Source organism: Panthera leo, chromosome A2 (genome assembly GCF_018350215.1).
Source record: "Panthera leo isolate Ple1 chromosome A2, P.leo_Ple1_pat1.1, whole genome shotgun sequence".
NCBI classification, from domain to species: Eukaryota; Metazoa; Chordata; class Mammalia; order Carnivora; family Felidae; genus Panthera; species Panthera leo.
This window is the reverse complement of record NC_056680.1, coordinates 91,937,360-91,956,122: the sequence shown is the minus strand read 5'-3', so window position 1 is coordinate 91,956,122 and position 18,763 is coordinate 91,937,360. Positions and strand designations below refer to the sequence as shown.

The 18,763-nt window shown below is 36.4% G+C and overlaps 1 protein-coding gene across 1 annotated transcript in view; it reads right to left on the bottom strand.

Annotated features, from left to right (window-relative positions):
* ZNF804B (zinc finger protein 804B) overlaps positions 1-18,763 on the bottom strand; it is a 52,823-nt gene that overhangs the window by 27,417 nt on the left and 6,643 nt on the right. The window lies entirely within an intron of this gene.

Here is an 18,763-nt window from a genome sequence, read left to right as displayed (position 1 = left end):
GTATGTACAAACAATTGTAACATGTGACATCATATTCAAGGTAATAACTCAAACTATTATGTCATGAGTTTTTCACATAGAGTTACAGCATTTGAAGTGAGCATTAATAAAGATATTGATATCTATCATTAATTTAGTGCCTAATTTATGTTGACACTGTTATGAAATGTGTTCATGCATTATATCATTTCATTTTTAGAGCAACACTATAAGTAGACTCTATTATTTTCCCCATCTTAAATAAAGAGTAAATGGCTCTTAGAGATGATAAGGACTTGCTGGAGACCACAAGTCTAAGTAACAGAGGCATGATTCTGACCCATATTTCTTAAACTAGTTCTCCTAATCACTATGCATTACTGTCATGCCAAGCCCTGATGCTCGTAGAATGTTTTTAGAGAGATGGTATTCTAATATGTCACTTGGAAGACTATAGGAGCAGACAAGAGGATGGGAACATTCTGGAGTACTCAAGGAACACAGAGGAGCTATTTTTAGCTGAAACATGGGATGCACAAGGAGAAGAAAGAGACCAAACCAAAAAGATCAATCTGGTTCTGAGCATGGTGGGTCATGAAAACCATGATAAGCAGGAGAAAAATTAAGTGAAATAATTCTTGAGGAAAGTATGATGGTAGTGAATAGGGTGGGTTGGGAGGAGAAAATACTGAGTCATAAAAATCTCATGAAACTATTGCACTGTCCTGTCAAGATCATCTACTGCAGTCCACTTTATTTAGTTGATGTAAATAATAAGCACCTTGCAGCCACTCATGAATGAATGAACTTTGTAGCCAAGAGATCAGCTAAACTAATAAGGTGAAAAGCTGTCAAAGTAAGTGAGTAGAAGCTTAGGATATCTATTACTGTTTCTTTTCTGTCATTTATTTCAGAAAAAAATGTAGAAAAATGCCATTCTCTGAAATTCTCTATCTAAATGCAAGGCAATTTTTCTCAACTCCCTATGCATCACCAAGTCCTATTTGACTCTACCTCTAAATTATAGTCTATATTAATAGTTAGTTTTTTTGTCTCTGATGCTTCCACCTTAACCCAGTCATCATCATATCCTGTAGAGCATAATAACTTTCTAGCTAGTCTCAAAACTGCCAATTTCACCCTCCCTTACATCTATCCATGGTTCACAAAGCAAACAGAGCAGCCAGTTCAAAAAATCTTCCAGATTAAGCCTCTTGGCTGATTAAAAGTTATCAGTGGTTTTGAAGTGATCTGAGACTAAAATCCAAAATCATTAGAAAGGTCTGTCATACTGTGACATTGTTATTTATAAGAAATATGCATTTGGTGTTCATCCACAGCTTCTGGAGCACAGCTCCCCAAATCTTTGAGTTTCTTGTGTTGAGAGTGACAAAGCTATCTTTTGTTATATACATGAAGTTGCTTTTGGGCTTCACCTAAGGATGGGAGCTGGTTGCCAGGAGAACTAACCACAGAATCCAGAGGTTGGAACTTTCAGTCCCCCCCACCCCGCCCCACCACCACCTGACCTCTGGAGAGGAGAGAAGGACAGAGATAGAATCAAGTGCTAATGGTCAATTATTTTTTTTATTTTTTAATGTTTATTTATTTTTGAGAGAGAGAGAGAGAGAGAGAGAGAGAGACAACACAAGTGGTGGAAAGGCAGAGAGAGAGGGAGACACAGAATCTGAAGTAGGCTCCAGGCTCTGAGTTGTCAGCACAGAGCCCAATGCAGGGCTCAAACCCACAAACCATGAGATATGGGCTGAGCTGAAGTTGGCCACTCAACCAACTGAGCCACCCATGCGTCCCCCAATGGTCAATTATTTAATCAATAATTTAATTGATTGCCTATGCAATGAAACTTCCATAAAACCCTAAAAGGAAAGGGTTCTAAGAGGTTATGGGTTGGTGAACACATGGAGCTTAGGAAAATGGCACAGCTAGAGAGGGCATGGGAGCTTTGCAACCTTTCCTCAAACATTGCCTTATGCATCTCCTCCATCTAGCTGTTCCTAGGTTAAATCCTTTTATAATAAACCAGTTTCTAGTAAGTAAACTGTTCTCTGGGTTCTGTGAGCTACTCTAACAGAGAGGTTATGGAAACCTCTGATTTATAGCCAACTGGTCAGAAGAACAGGTAACAACCTGCACCTGTGATTAGTGTCAGGGGGTCGTGAGAATGTCCAATCTATAGCCAGTCAGAAACACAGCTAATAATCTAGTCTTAGGTTCATGCAACCCTGTCTGAAGTATGTGGGGACAGTCTTGTAGAACTGAACCCTCAATTCGAGAAGGCTGATGCCACCTCTGGATAGAGAGTATCAGAATTGAGCTGAATTGTAGGTGTATTAAGCAATGCTTGTTGAAATGTTGGAAATTGGGGAGCCCTCCCTACCCACATTGAAACTAGGTTTAAGAACACTAACAAATACTATACGTGATTTAGACAGTCTGTACTTTTCCAGCTTCATTCTCTGTTATTCTACCTGTCATGGTCCCCACATCCTATTGCTCTTCAGCTATACTGACTTCTTTCTATTATTTAAATACTCCATAATCTTTCTCAATTCAGGAACCATGCCCTTGCTGGACTATGCTCAACTCTTCTTAGATGGTCAATGCATTCTCATCTTTAGAATCTAGGACTATGCTATCAGAGAGGTTTAACCTAACAGATCATTTAAAACAGCTTCCAAACTGTTTTAGTACATCACAGAGGAAGAGCATTCTTTAACCTATAAAGAGTGAAAGCTGCTGTATGGTGTTCCAGATCAAGGGAAGAACATACACAAAGATCTATACGTAAGAGAAGAAGACCTATAAGGCTAAAATATAGATTCAAGTAGAGTAAGGACAAAAAGTAGGGGAAGGTAAGAGATAAGATAGGAGTGGTTATTGGGATATGCAGGGCTTTTAAAGCCAATATGATGAGGTTAGGCTTTATTTTGAACTGTTCAGTGGTTTATGAGAAGAAAGGTAATGAAATGTTTTCAGCAGAGGAGTGTGACCATGATTGCATTTTAGAAACATGAAGGGTACTAGTGTATAAGAGGGGGAGAGGGGTAGGGAAGACTGTAGACAAGGGAACTAACCAAGCAGGACATGATGGTATCCTCACATAAAAATAAGTGGCTGTGGGGTGAGGGCCTAGCAGAGAGGAATACTTTGCACACAGAATGAGGTGTTGGGAGATTACTCACCAACTAGAAACCTATTGCACTCTTGACACTACTGTTACTAAAACCAATTATTTATTTCAATGAGATATTATGTTTATGTTTTTTGGTTAAGGCCATTAATGGTTTAATTAAATGAGTGCCTCTATTCTTATCATAATGAGAAGGAGATGTTGTAAATAGATTGATACACTTATTTTTAAGAGCTGAAAGGGAGGAAGCAGTTAACTTTCAACTTAAAACATTATTTTAGGTGCTGGGGACTTGAGAGCAGTGAGTCGCGTCAGAGGTATGTAATCGGAAATGAAAACTAGATACTCCCAAAATGAGCAAATTGCTGAAAGGTACTCTAAATTATGCAGCTGAGTTTTGTTGTTACTGTTATTATATTGGAGAGGTTTTTTTTTTCACATTTGATTTTGACGTTTTAAAAATATATCTCACTTCTTCTGAAAATGCTTTCACTTGTCATATGTGAATAAAACTTAAAGCAGAATCAGAAATTAGAATCCTAGAAAGGAGGAAGAAGCAAATATTTCCACTGTAAAGATCAATACAGATTTCAGGAGTGACATCATCCAGATGGGAGACCTCAGCCTCTAACCCCCTTCCAAAGATCAACAGTTAGATAGCCATGCAAGAACAAAAATAGCTGTAGATGGGGAACCTGGGTGGCTCAGTAGGTTGAGTGTTCGACTCTTGATTTTGGCTCAGATCATGATCTCACAGTTCATGAGATCAAGCTCCACTTCGGGCTCCATGCTGATAGCTTGGAGCGTGCTTGGTATTCTCATTCTCTCTCTCTCTCTCTCTCTCTGACCCTTCACCACTCACATTCTCTCAATCTCTCTCTCTCTCTCTCTCTTCAAATAAATAAATAAATAAATAAATAAATAAAATACACAAAAAATTTTTAAAAGGCTCTGGGAGAGTTCTAGAGTCTACCTAAGAAACGTCAGTAACATGGTAGAACAAAATACTTGAGAATAACTGTGTAAAAAGGGAAGGAAGATAGCTTCATTTTGCTTGCATCATCCTATCCCCAAGCTGTCATTGCTCAGTGTCAAGAAGGGAAACCTTAGCTAGAAGGAGTCCCTCCCAAATAGAGAGCACCATGAGTGGGAAGCTTTCCCAGCATAGCTGAGATGTACAGAGCTATCTAGGAATAAGGGGGAAGAAAGAGGGGTTACCAATAGCAGTCACGAAATGAAAGATTTATAGGCCAAAAACTATAAGACGATGAGGAAAGCAGAACACTCAAATAACTTTTGTGTTCACAGATCAGAAGAGTTAACATCATTAAAATGCCCATACTACCCAAAGCCATCTATAGAGTCAATGCAATTCTTATCAAAATTCCAATGGCATTTTTCACAGAAATAGAAAAAACCATCATAAAGTTCATATAGAACAACAAAAAGACCCCACATAGCCAAAGCATTCTTGAGAATGAACAAAGCTGGAGGCATCATACTTCCTGATTTCAAACTATATTATGAAACTATAGCAATTAAAATATTATGTTACTGGCATAAAAACAGACTCAAACGTGATGAGGAGGAAGATAATTAAATGCACACAGTTCCATAAATGGATGGAACAGAATCCAGGACCCAGAAAAACCCATGTCTGTATTTGGTATTTGACAAAGTATTTTGTCAAAATAGTATTTGACAAAGTAGCCAAGAATACTCAATGGGGAAAGAATAGTGTCTTTGATATATGGTTTTGGGGAAACCATATATTCACATGCAAAATAACAAAATTGGATTCCTGTCTTATGCCATTCACAAAAATTACCTTGAAATTGATTGAGGTCTTAAAGGTAAGACCTAAAATCACAACTCCTAGAAGAAAACAGGGGGAGAAGCTCCTTAACATTGGTCTTGGCAATGATGTTTTTAATACAATACCAAAGCACAGCCAACACAAGGAAAAATGAAATGGGACCACATCAAACTAAAAAGCTTCCAGGTACCCAAAGACACAATCAGTGAAACAAAAAGGCAATCTATGGAGTGGCAGAAAATACTTGTAAAGCATTCATCTCATAAAGGATTAATATCCAAAATATATAAGGAACATATAAAACTCAATAGCAAAAGAATGAAAAATAATGGGCAAAGGATTTGAATAGATATTATACCAAAAAAGACACTCAAAAGGCCAACAAGTGTGAAAAGATGTTCACCATTACTAATTATCAGATACTAAGTATCACCATTACTAATTACAATTATCAAAACTGCAATGAGATAACACTTCACACCTGTTAGAATGGCTATTATCAAAAATACAAGAAATAATAAGTTTTGGCAAGGGCGTGGAGAAAAGGGAGCCCTTGTGCACTATCAGTGGGAAAGTAAATTGGCGCAGCTGCTATGGAAAAGAGTATGGAGATTCCTCAGAAACTTAAAAATAAAAGTTCCGTATAATCCAGCAATATCACTACTTTGTATACATCTGAAGAACAGAAATCATTATCTTGAAGAGATATCTATACTCACATGTTCATGGCAGCATTATTCATAATAGCCAAGACATGGAACCAACCTAAGTGTCTGCTGACTGATGAATGGACAAAGAAAATGTTGTGTGTATCTAAAATGGATTATTCAGCCCTTACAAAAGGAAACCCTGCCATTCGTCACAACATGGATACACCTTGAGGGCATTATGCTAAGTGAGATAAGTCAGAGAAAGACAAATAGTGTATGATCCTACCACATACAGAATCAAAAACTGTTAAACTCATAAAAATGATACAGTGGTGGTTTCTGGAGGCTGAGGGGTGGAGAAACTACGGTGGCATTACTCAAAGTGTACAAACTTTCAGATGTAAGATATTCTGGAAGAGCTAATGTACAGCATGATGATTAAAGTTAATAATGCTATATTGTATACTTCAAAGTTGCTATTAAGTACAGCCTTAATGCTCTCACTTTAACAACAACATACTGGTAATTATGTGAAGACTGTTAACTAACCTTATTGGGGTAAACATTAAACCATATATATGTGTGTGTCAGATTTACATTGTACACCTTGAACTTATACAGTGCTATATTTCAGTTATCTTTCAATAATGCAAAATAAAAAAGCAACAAAACTTCAATCTCAAAACAGCAAGAAAAAAAATTAAGGCTTTATTTTAAATTGTTAATGAAAAACCAAATCAATTCTATGGTGGTAAAATAATATGTTCCAGATACCTGGTGTTGGGGTTGTCTAGCCCGATAATATGAAATAACAGAACTCCCAGAGTAACATATGAATAGTTGGTCAAAAGACCATCTTTCTTGAATATTAATTGCATCATTTAAGCTTGACATAAAAACTGGAAACCAGACAATTAACTCTTAAGATCTTAGACAAGAATGTACAGTGCTAGTAATTTATGTAATTGGTAGCTCATAAGCTTTGAAAAACAGAGAGGTGGAAAGAAGGGCTGAATATTTATTATGAAATTTGAGAAATCTGATTAGTACTTTTATCAAGGTATAGGAGTATTTTCTGTGAAAATGGGCCAGAAGGGTGCCCAAGTCTAATACATTATTTTCTTAAGTAGTTGCTCTGGAATTACCCCAATTCCAAAACAAATCACTTCTTAGATTTATGTTTTTAACCTGTTCTAGAACTGGCCACTCTCATACATAACCGGTAGGAATGTAAAATGAACCTACCACTTTGAAAACAGTTTTGCCTTTTTTTTGTAAAATTAAGCACACATTTACTATACAATACAGCAATTTCATTCTTAAATATTTACTCAAAAGAAATAAAAATACATATATATATAAAGTATGATAAAACTTGTACCAAAAATTTCAAGGTAGCTGTATCATAAAAGTCCAAAGTAGAGAGAAGACGGTTTCCAATTTAAATTGCACTCAACAGGAGAATGGACAAATTGTACATATAACTGAAGAGTATTTCATTTCATATATATATATATATATATGAAATGAAATACTCTTCAGTAATATAGATTATAAACAACTGGTACCTAAGAAAACATAGATATATTACAAAGTCATTGCACTGAGCTCAGGAAGCCAAACAAAAAACAACACATACTATATGTTTCCACTTATAAAGAGAGCTGAGATGATGGAAATGTTTTAGATCTTTATAATAGTGCTGATTACAGAGACACAGACATTTGTAAAACTCATTAAATACGCATGTGAAAATATTACCTAGGAAATAACTGAACAAATAGGGCACAGATTAGCAGTATTTCAAATCAGAGGAGACTAAAGAGACATAGGGGATTGGAAATTAGCGTTGATATCAGTCTTAAATTTCCTGACTTTGTAACTCTTCAATGTTTATGTGAGATAGTATCTTTACTCTTAGAAAATGCACACTGAAGTATTTAGAGTCAAAGGGGCATGGGATCTCCAAATTATTCTCAAATGATTTAAAAAATCACATCTGGGGCACCTGAGTGGCTCAGTCAGTTGAGTGTCTGACTTCAGCTCAGGTCATGATCTCATGGTTCATGGGTTTGAGCTCCACATCGGTCTCTGCGCTGACAGCTTAGAGTCTGGAGCCTGCTTCAGATGCTGTGTCTCCCTCTCTCTGCCCCTCCCCCCCTCTCAAAAATAAATAAACATTAAAAAATAATTTTAAAAAAGCCACATCTGTATTTCTATGGAGAAAAAAAGTTAATAAATACTATAGAGAAAGTAGAAAGAAACGGTGAATCTGAGACCTATGGGATGTCTTTGTGCTATTCTTCTAAATTTGAATTATGTTAAAACAAAATCACCCCACACATCAAGAAAATAAATAATAAATATGCAATTGAAATTCAGAGTTCTATAGCATATATAAAATATGGCAGAATTAATGTGAGCCTAACCCTTTTAGGAACTATTTTACAATTTACTTATCACAGACATAGCAGAATCTCAGACAATATTCTGAGGACTGTGCTTAATCTTACAGTTGGGTTTCCCAAACTAATGTATGATTGAAGTGAACAATTAATTTGGGAGAATATATTTCAAGGTTGATGACTGTACCTCAGTATAATTAATAGTAAATGATCATTAACCACTTAAATATGAAGACCAGTTGCCTCTGGAAATAATTTGTAGCTCCTAAAGAGAAAACATGTCAACAACACAACACAAAGAAACGCACGTATGTCTAATTTTATTACTTCAGGAAAGCATGTGTCCAATTAGTTGAACTTAGTAAAAGACCATTCAAAATGAGTTATAGAAAAGGGGAATTAAAACATAGTGCTAGTATTTTTTATAATACTAATTGAATAATATAATTGAAACTGTAACTTGGCCAGCCAAAGAAACTGGCTGCTACTGTACTAATACAATGGTATTAAAAGATTTAGATTATATGGAAATATGAAAAATTTAAGAGCTATGTTAAGTGTGTATTGTTTGCACACATAGCTGTTAGTTAATGCAAAGCAATAAAAGCTACAACTAGTCATATTTGACTCTTAAACGATTTCTTAACAAAGTATGTACAGAACAAATCAATAGTAAAATAGTTAAAACAGAAACCCACGCTCTCCTCATTTAATGTATGAGACAGGAATCTTGGGCCAACAGCTTATTAAGGAGAAATTCTGTGGCTCAAAAAAGTTACAGAGAGTTCTGGACATCCAAAGATTCCCTAATTAGAGATATACCCTCAGTTAGTATATCCTAAAATATATTTTGTTTTTAGCCCCTGACTATTACGAAGCATATAGCTTTTAACACTGAAAATTAGATGAAAAAGTTCAGGGAAAAACGAATGGAAATCTAGATAAAGTGAGATGATATCAATACGCCCAGAGTCTTGTTTGTTTTATCCTGAATAGTCCAATTTAAAAATATTAATTGATTTAATAAACAAAAAAGCTTAGTGTTCTGAAAAAGCCAATATTTATTATAAACAAATTATATGGTTTAAAAACCTTGAGACTGATTCAAATTTGCATACTGTTAACATAATCTGTTTTTCATTCTGCCCCAAATCCAGTGAAACGAGAGAAATGTAATTTTATAAAATGCTAAATTATTGATAAGAGTGGAAGCCAAATAAACAAGTAAAAAGCCCTATTAAGGGACTATTTTGACCACTTCAGGAAGATGAGAAATGGAGAGAAATCATTCAGTGGGTAATAGGAGCACAAAACACGTGCAGAAAAAAAAATGACCTTCAAGGTGAGAAAATCTGCAGGTCATATGCAAAGTCGGAGTCAACAAGAGAGTTTTGAAAGTGAGTCACTGCCAAACTGCATTTTCAGCAACTGTGTTGCCCAACATCTTGTACTGAACAGTGGGTGGAAGTGATATGTGTTCCTACATCAAGGACAGGGTGCAGCCAATGACAGCAGAGGTGTAAAAATGAGCCCAGAGAGCTACCGACTCTCAGGAGAAGCAAGAAGCTCTCACTTTCAAACTAAAAATGATCAGAATCCTCAGATAATAACACACTGTATCTACATAATTACCAGAGGCGGACTAAGACACATTGAACTACCAACCACAGACCAGTCAGCAGGAATTCTCAAATGCAAAAATTATATACTGCCAAGAATAGTCAAATAGTTGGGGGAAATTAGTACCATGAAACTCTTCACACAGAAGAACCTGAGAAAACACATTTCTCATGATCAAAATCGGTTTCTAGGCTACAATGGAGCGGCATTTCAAATGGTCTGAGGGAAGATGATTTTAAAACTCAAATTTTATACTTGGTTAAATTAGCATTCACTTGTGAGGGCAAAATGCAACTGTTTCCAAAAACTTTTTGAATTAAAATCTAGAATAGATTTCTGGCATCTGCTTAGGTTACAACCTTGCAGAAGAAATTTGGCAAGGTCATTGTGTCCACCAACAATAGAAAAGACCAGAAAATCTCAGTAAAATTAATTTCCTTTAATTTCCTGTTCTGATTTATGTTTTTAGCTGTGTCTTTATTGTATTAGTTTCCTGTGGCTACTGTTAAAAACCACTACAAACATGGTGGCTTAAAACAACAGCAATATATTCTCTTAGAATTCTGACAGCTGGAAGTCGGCCATCAATTCCATGGAGCTGAAATCAAGGTGTTGAGAGGGTCCAAATCACCTCAGAGGGTCTAGGGGAGAACATGCTCCTTGCCTCTTCTAGCTTTTGGTGGCCTGCCAGCCTTCCTTGGCTTGTGGCTACATCACTTCGATCTCTGGCTCTCTGATGACACAAGAAAGGAAGCTCTTTTCTTGTGTCACCCCATCTCACTGACTTCCCTTAGAAGGATGCATATACTTGCATGAAAGCCAATCCTGGTAATGCAGGATAATGTCAGCAATAATGCATTTCAAGATACTTACTTGATCATATCTGCAAAGATTTTTTTAATACAAATAAGGTTGCCATTACTGGTTGCAGGGATGAACACCTGATATTTTGGGGGACAACTATTCAGTCTACTAAACTTATCATTTCATTTCTTGATGCTTTGGGCATTTTATTTTGAGGCTTGCTGGGAGAGAAAAGCCTTTGTGTTTGTTGTTGTTTTCTTTGTTTTTGTCAACTCTTTCTTTTCTTCATTTCTTAAGTGACCTGTCCCTGGGTTCTCCAGGCTAATCAGGTCTTGAGGTAGCGACTGGCTTTTCTGTTCCATTGTGGTCTTTGCATTGTGACAGGCACATGGACATGCACCGTTCCTAGTGATTGGTTTGGGAGCACCCCTGGCTAACAGCTTGTTAAAAGCAATAGCCATAGTTTGTGTTTTGTCACTGTTTGTGTTATAGTTTTGCAATCCCTTTGACACTTTTCTTGCATGAGGAAGCCTACCTCAGGGCTGTATTTCAAGCAGGAAGTTTCAGACTCCATCTGAGTGGATTGCATTACTCTTTACAATTGTGGAAATATTTCTGCTTGCGTTAGCACCACCCATGACCTAGCAGGATTATGTCACCTTTGTGTTTCTGGTCTAATTCTAGTCTACAGAGATATTAATTTCATTTAGAACCTTGCTATATCACTTGTTATTGGTGTTGTCTATGTGCACACTGTGCTTGGCATTGCCATATATTTGAAGCAGAGTGTTGTGTCATAACCTAGACCTACTATGCCATCTATACAAGGGATTCTAGTTGATCTTATTGACTTGTGGTCTTTAATTATATTAAACTGTGGAAAAATGAGTATGAATTTTCACAAATTATCCTGGTTTACATTCACATGAAGGTCAGATATATATCCTTAGGCGTTCTACTGTAACTTAGCATTAGTTATGTGCATTTAAAACATTATCAGAGTTTGGGGTGCCTGGGTGGCTCAGTCAGTTGAGCGGCCGAATTTGGCTCAGGTTATGATCTCACAGTTCATGAGTTTGAGCCCCGCATCAGGCTCTGTACTGACAGTGCAGAGCCTGGAGCCTGCTTCAAGTTCTTTGTGTGTCTCTCTCTGCCTCTCCCCTACTCATGGTCTCTCTCTCTCTCTCTGCAAAAACAAATAAACATTAATTTTTTTTTAAATTAGAAAAATAAAACATTGTCATATCATTTAAGAAAATACTGGTGAAATTCAGTTCTCCAGAAGTTTCTGAGATTCTCACATTAAAAAAAATAATACACAGCTATTATATTTTCTCCCCTAATAGACAAATAAAAGATTAGTAATTAACATTTGAAACTCAACTTGGATAAGAAATTTATAACCATGCCAACCTATCAATTATAGCTATCATAATACTATGCAGACCTTAACAAAGTATCCCTTAAAGAAATATATTCTACAATACAAATCCATGAGCACCAAGATATATGATTAGCTTACACAGGACACAATTCTGCCATTAAATTTTTAACATCAGTCATGAAGTCGAAGATGCAGAGAGTCAAGATATTTTTAAAGTTTACTACAAGGCATTAATGGTTGGACAACGATTAGATACTATATCACAGATACTGAAACAGAAGCATCTTGCAAAAATTCTCCTGTATACATTTCTGATGTTGGATCTTACCATCACATATGACTGATAACACATACACACATACATACACACATACTTGCACACATTAGTACTAAGCAAAAAAGTTAATTAAATTTGACAACCAATCAAAATTATCTTACATTATTTGACTACACATTTCTATGTGCCTATGCAAGTAAATTTAGGATACATATAGTCCAAACACACACACATATACACTAAAACACAGATATAATATTTTTTAGGAGGATGAAAAAACAACTTATAAACACTGTTTTTGTGATTTAGAGAATTCTATCTATACTGTTCAACAGATTGAAGTGATAAAAAGACTCTGAGGGGTGTTGCAACATCTGTGGATCCATACGAAGTACAAATACACAATAAAGTTTCAAAATGATAAGTTCTTGGGGCGCCTGGGTGGCTCAGTCAGTTAGGCATCTGACTCTTGGTTTCAGCTCAGGTCATGATCCCACAGTTTGTGAGTTTGAGCCCCACATCAGGCTCCATGCTGACAGTGCAGAACCTCCTTGGGATTCTCTCTCCCTCTCTCTCTGCCCCTCCCAGCTCACTCTCTCTGTCTCTCTCTCAAAAATAAATAAATAAAGTTAAAAAAGGGTAAGCTTCCAAATATTTTAATACCAGTTAATTTCAAAATTAATTTAAATATGGTCAAATGTCCAATTAAAGGGGTACTATGTTATAATCAAATGTCTTTTCAAAGAGCCTCAAATTCTATTATAACTACTGGGTTAAATTATTAGGATTTTATTTTGACTGTCAAAATATATTTACTTTTTTTCTCTTGAAACATACATAAAATAGGTTGTATAATATAACTTTAATTAACCTCAGAGTGTTCAATTGTATTGTACTCGCAAAAATAAATATTTTGTGGTAAGTTTGAGATTAGTTAGTGTTTATGTTTTGGTGAATCTCCCCCATAAAAATACAATAGACCTTCTGAGAATTTGTGTCCTAAGGCAATGTAATCATCAACTTCTATATACTAGATGTGAGGATATTCAAAGTCTTTTATGTAAACAGGCTAGTATATAAGGACACATTTGGGTAATTTACACAAAGTCAATAGATCACTTTTAGAATGCCTAGTAGGTACAGGTAAGCTTTCTTAGATAGTGGAGATGTGTTAGTAACAGGAACAAAGAGTAATCTCGATCCTCATGGAGGTTACTTTCTGTGAGAAGAAGATACAAATAAATAAATCATTAAAACATATAGCATAACATGATAAAAATTATATAAAAAAACAATAAAGTAGGAAACAAGAGATATGAAATAACAAAGGGATAAGTTGCAAATTTAATAGGCAGTCGAGAGAAGTCCCATTGAGGGCTGCCCGGTGGCTCAGCCTGTTGAGCATCCAACTTCATCTCAGGTCATGGTCTCACAGTTCAGGAGACTGAGCCCCACAGTGGGCTTGCTGCTGTCAGCCTAGAGCCTAGGGCCTGTTTCAGATCCTCTGCCCCCCTCTCTCTGCTCCTCCCCTCTTGCACTTTCTCAAAAACAAATTAAAAAAAAACATTAAAAGAAAAAGAAAGGTCCTATTGAGAAAGATGGAATTTGACTGAAGATCTGAAATAAATAGGGGAATCAGCTGCCTAGATATTAGGGCAAGAACATTCCAGGCAGGGAGAACTACAAGTGCAAGAGCCCTGAGGACAGAGTAGCTAGGAGGGATGTGTCAAGAGAGCAATGAGTTAAAAGAAACCAGTAGGAGGGGGCAAAACCTTGTCAGCTTGGCTTCTAATTTAAGACAGACACAAAGGAGTTGGAGGGTTGTGATCCAAATAATAAGAATGATTTGATTATTCTTTTGAAAATAGACTAAGTGGAAGATGGGCAAGCAAGAACAGACGTAGATAGACTGGTCATAGGGCTATTGCAGTTACTTAGACAAGACCAGGGTGGTAGCCAACAAGGTGGTAAGTAGTTGCTATAGTTTTACAGGGACACACTTTCCTGATTTCATGACCAATGAGAGAAAGAGAGAAGTCAAAATTTTTTGGCCCGGCAAGCTGGAAGTGGGACTTTACTTTCTGAGAAGGGAATGACTCAAGGAAAAGCGGGTTTCTGAGAATAAAGATCAAAAGTAAGATTTTCATCTCTTTTAAGGCCATTTTAATTTTGAGGTGCCTTTTGGAAATCCAAATGCCCATACTAGTCTATTAATTAACATAACAGTCTAGAATCAAGAAAGTGGCTCATTGAGAAGCCATACATTTGGAAATTTTCTATTCCCTACCTCAAGAAGACCAGGAAAAATCACCAGGGACTACATAAGATAGAAGAGGGAGAAGAGTTTGTGGCTTGAGCCCTGGGACATACCAACATTTAGAGATAAGCAAGAATCCTCAAGTGAGAAGAAAACAAGCTGTCAGTGAGCATGGAGAGAAATCAGGGTACAGTAGTGTCCTGGATGGAAAGTTTGAGTAAGTAAGTAGGTGAGTAGGAAAAAAGGCAAAGAGAGGAGCTAACAGAAAACTTTTGGATGTACAGACTTTTTCATAATAACTGGAGTCAATGCTGAAGAGGTGATCAGAAGCAGGCAGGTGGGTTGTGTGGTGTTAGGAGTTGGGGGAATTTCTCCTCTACGTGCACCTATTTTCTTAAATAGAAAAAATGTCATCAGTTGAGAATGAAGATTGGCGAGGTAGCACTGGAGGTTTTAGCAGAGAGATGATGTAGAATAGTCATCTATCGGAGTAGGAGAGCACATAAAATATGGACTTCTAGTATGACTGCTCTTTTTGACCCAGGCACAGATTTGGAAGACCCCTGTTTGGAATATGAGGTGCAGAATGTGGTGAAGAACTTAAGAAGCAAAAAAAATCTTTCCTCAAGATGAATATGTACCCTTAGTGATACAAAAAAGAACTGCCTCAAATATGTAAAGACGTTTTACCGTTTTTCAGAGAGATGCCAATATTTTGTTTTGTTTCTTTTTCCATGTTTTATTTGTTGGAAGTACTGATGACCTAAGAAATGAGAATTAAATGGGAGCTCTGGGGAAAATGTAAATCCAGCAGCCAAAACACCCATCATGCAACTGCAAATCAATGAAACGTTAACTATTTGAACCTTTATTATGTGCTAGGTATCAATGTGAGATCGGCAAAGGGAGCTTCGTGAATAGGAAAAATACTCCAGAAATAGTAGATTAAGTCCCATTTATCTTTTTCAGTTGTCAATTTCCTAATCACGTTATACTTTGCAAATGAGAAGTATCAAACTGAGCAAATCGAGAGCTTCTGGCAGCAAATATTTATAAATTGGCTAAATGTAGATAAAATTCTAATATTGAATTAAAACCTGACCACTTTAAATAATTTCAAGTTGGAAATTAATTGTAATAAAATGAAACATTTATTTAATCAATAACCCCACCTAGGCTTTTGCACTTGCCTTTTATCTGTAATCCAAGAGATGTCAGTAGAAATCCTGATGAAAGCATTCTTTGAAAGAAAGAAAAGAAATGTAGTGCCTTTCTTTCATTAGACTTGGCATGATTTCCATTTTGATGGCTGTATTGTCTCATGTTGCCTCTTTGTAGTTAGTAGCATGAGGTCACTGTTTTCGTCTGTCCTTTGAAGTTGAATTTTTCTTTTAAACTCTGGTTTTAGTAAAATATCCTCAAAATTGCTTGCAGAGGTTTGCTTACTTTGGGGACACAGTGCTTAGGGTTGTTATAAAAACTGATTAATTACTTTTTAAATAATTATCTACATCTGAGAAGCTGCCTTTTAAACAGCTGAAACATTTTTTAGAATCATAAGAAAGAACTGTTTTATTTTTTAAACCTAAAGCGACACAAGCATTTGAAATCAATTTAACAGTATTTGTTTTTCTCTGCTTCACAGTGTCAGGAAGCAGGAAGGCAGCATAAGTGCAACATTTGTCCCAAAATTGGAGAATGGATAAATGGAATTGGAGTTGGCCTTTCCAATGTTCTGAGATAGTTAATTAAATGCTTCTTCGTTTTCTTGATCCTATGGTGGAGGGGATATATATTGTTTCTTTACAAAAAATGAAATAAACAACCACAAAAACCTTCCACCTAAAATCTAAGAGAGGGAGAAAAATGAAGATGAAAGAATTTCTTCCTTCCACAACTCTCAAAGACTTGCTGTGTTACAAATAAAGTTCAAAGGATCATTTTAAGAGTGACAGGAACATAGCAGGACATAGAGTAATACAGAGCCACAAAACTCAATAGTTATTTTGTGGACTATGCTAAAAATCATACACTGAGAAGGTATCTGTTGTTTTGAAGCCTGCCTTCAACCTCAATTACCTTTATTTAGAATTACTAAAAACACCATCTCCATAACTAAACCATAAATATGTACATTTGTTTTTTTGGCTCCTGTTCTATTTGTGTTTATGGTACAGATTCACTACATTATGTATCACATTACCTCATCGTTAAGACATACAGTAGTCCCCCCTTATCCGCGGAGGATACATTCCAAGACCCCAGGGGATACCTAAAACTGGATGGTACTGAACCCTATATATATACTATGTTTTTTTCCTACACATACATACCTGTGATAAAGTTTAATTTATAAATTAGGTATAGAAAAGATTGACAACAGTAACTAATAATTAAATAGGTGATTAATAATAATACACTGTAATAAAAACTTGTGAATGTGGTCTCTCTCTCTCTCTCTCTCTCTCTCAAAATATCTTGTTGTACTATATTTCCCCCTTTATCTCATGATCATCTGAGACGACAAAATGGTGAGGTAATGAGGTGAAGTGAAGTGAATGATGTAGGCATTATGATGTAGTGTTGGGCTACGACTGACGTACTGATGACATGTGAGAAGGATCATCTGTGTCCAAACTGAGGTGGACCATGGGTGACTAAAACTATGGAAAGCAAAACCATGAATAAGGGGGAACTACTGTACATTTTAGGCAATAAATTGTAATTGATTTTCAAAAACAACCTTCTTCATTTTGCCTGTGAGGTACTCAAGGCATAAGTTCTTATCCCATTTTAGAAAATATGAAATTGAATCGCATGAAATTGAAAATGAATGAAAATGAATTGAATATGAAGTTACTCAGGGCACCTGGGTGGCTCGGTCAGTTAAGCGGACAACTTTTGACTCCGACTCACGTCATGATCTCACGGTTCGCAGGTTCAAGCTCTGCGTCAAGCTCTGCATTGGGATTCTCTATCTTCCTCTCTCTCTGCCCCTCCCCCCACCTCTCTCCCTCTCCCTCCTACCCCCCCCCAAAATAAATACATAAACTTTAAAAAACATTACTAATTCATATATATGCATATACTCTGTGCCAGGTACTTTCTAAGTCTTATGACCTAGAAGACTGAGTAGGAATTCAGTGGGGAAGGATGTTCCTGGTAGAGGAAACAATATGAGAAAAGACAGGGAGATGCTAAGGAGCAAGACATATTGGAAGTATGGCAGATACCTCAAGGTGGCTGAAATATGGAATGTGCAGCTGGAGAAATACTATGAGAGAAGACCACTAATTGAAGAATTTAATACTAAGGAATTTAAACCTTATCCTATAAGTGAAAGGTACACATTGAAGGCTTTTAAGGATCTTCAGTTTCCTAGAAGATTGGTCTGGTAGAGAAATAAATCAGGTAGAATTATGCCTGCTGTGTGGAATGGGGGAGATAGGAGAGTATGGACACATCAGGAGGTTGCTGGCATACTTTAAGGGAGTGTGATGACAAAATTGTTTCAACGTCGATGGAATGTAGGGAAAAGAATCTCGAGACATCTAAGATAGAGGTGGGTTTGCTAGCATTGCACATGCAGATGAGAAAGAGAAAAACCAAACTGGCTCTGATCTTTGTAGGTGCTCTGAGAATTTGGTAAAGTCATGGGATGAGACAGAAACACGGGAAGAGGAAGAGATTTAAAAGTAATTATAAAAAGTCTAATTTTTTTTTATGTGTTCCTGCTGATAGGTATTTGGAAATGCAGGTTTGTACTTCAGGGTGCTGTTCTGAGCAAAAGATACAGAATTTGTTCTTATTGTCATTTAGATATATCCACATATACAAAAAAAATTAATCAAGCAGATTGCATATTGGGCTAAAATAATAGAAATCTAGAGAACATTTATTTAATAAAGAGATAGCAGAAGAGCAAAGGAAAATAATTCAAAAGCAGGTGCAAGTTACAAAGATATGCAGGATAGATATAATTTATAAAGACTAAGGAAGGAGATAACTCTAAGAAAGAAGTAGTCTTGAAACCCTTTCAAAATTCTCTTTCAAATAAGTAACACCCCAAATTTAGGAGTATATTTCCATTCCAATTGATTTTTAATTTATTTAAATGTTTATTTATTTTTGAGAGAGAGAGACACACACACACATAGAGTGTGAGCAGGGGAGGGGCAGAGAGAGAGGGAGACACAGAATTCAAAACAGGCTCCAGGTTCCGAGCTGTCAGCACAGAGCCCCGACTCAGGGCTTGAACTCATGAGCTGTGAGATCATGACCTGAGCTGAAGTCGGACTCAACCAACTAAGCCACGTAGGTGCCCCCCACAATTGATTTTTAAGATATCAGTGCAACTTAGTATATGCAGCTTTAGTCTGGTAAAATACTTTTCACTGTTCCCACTACACACACACACACA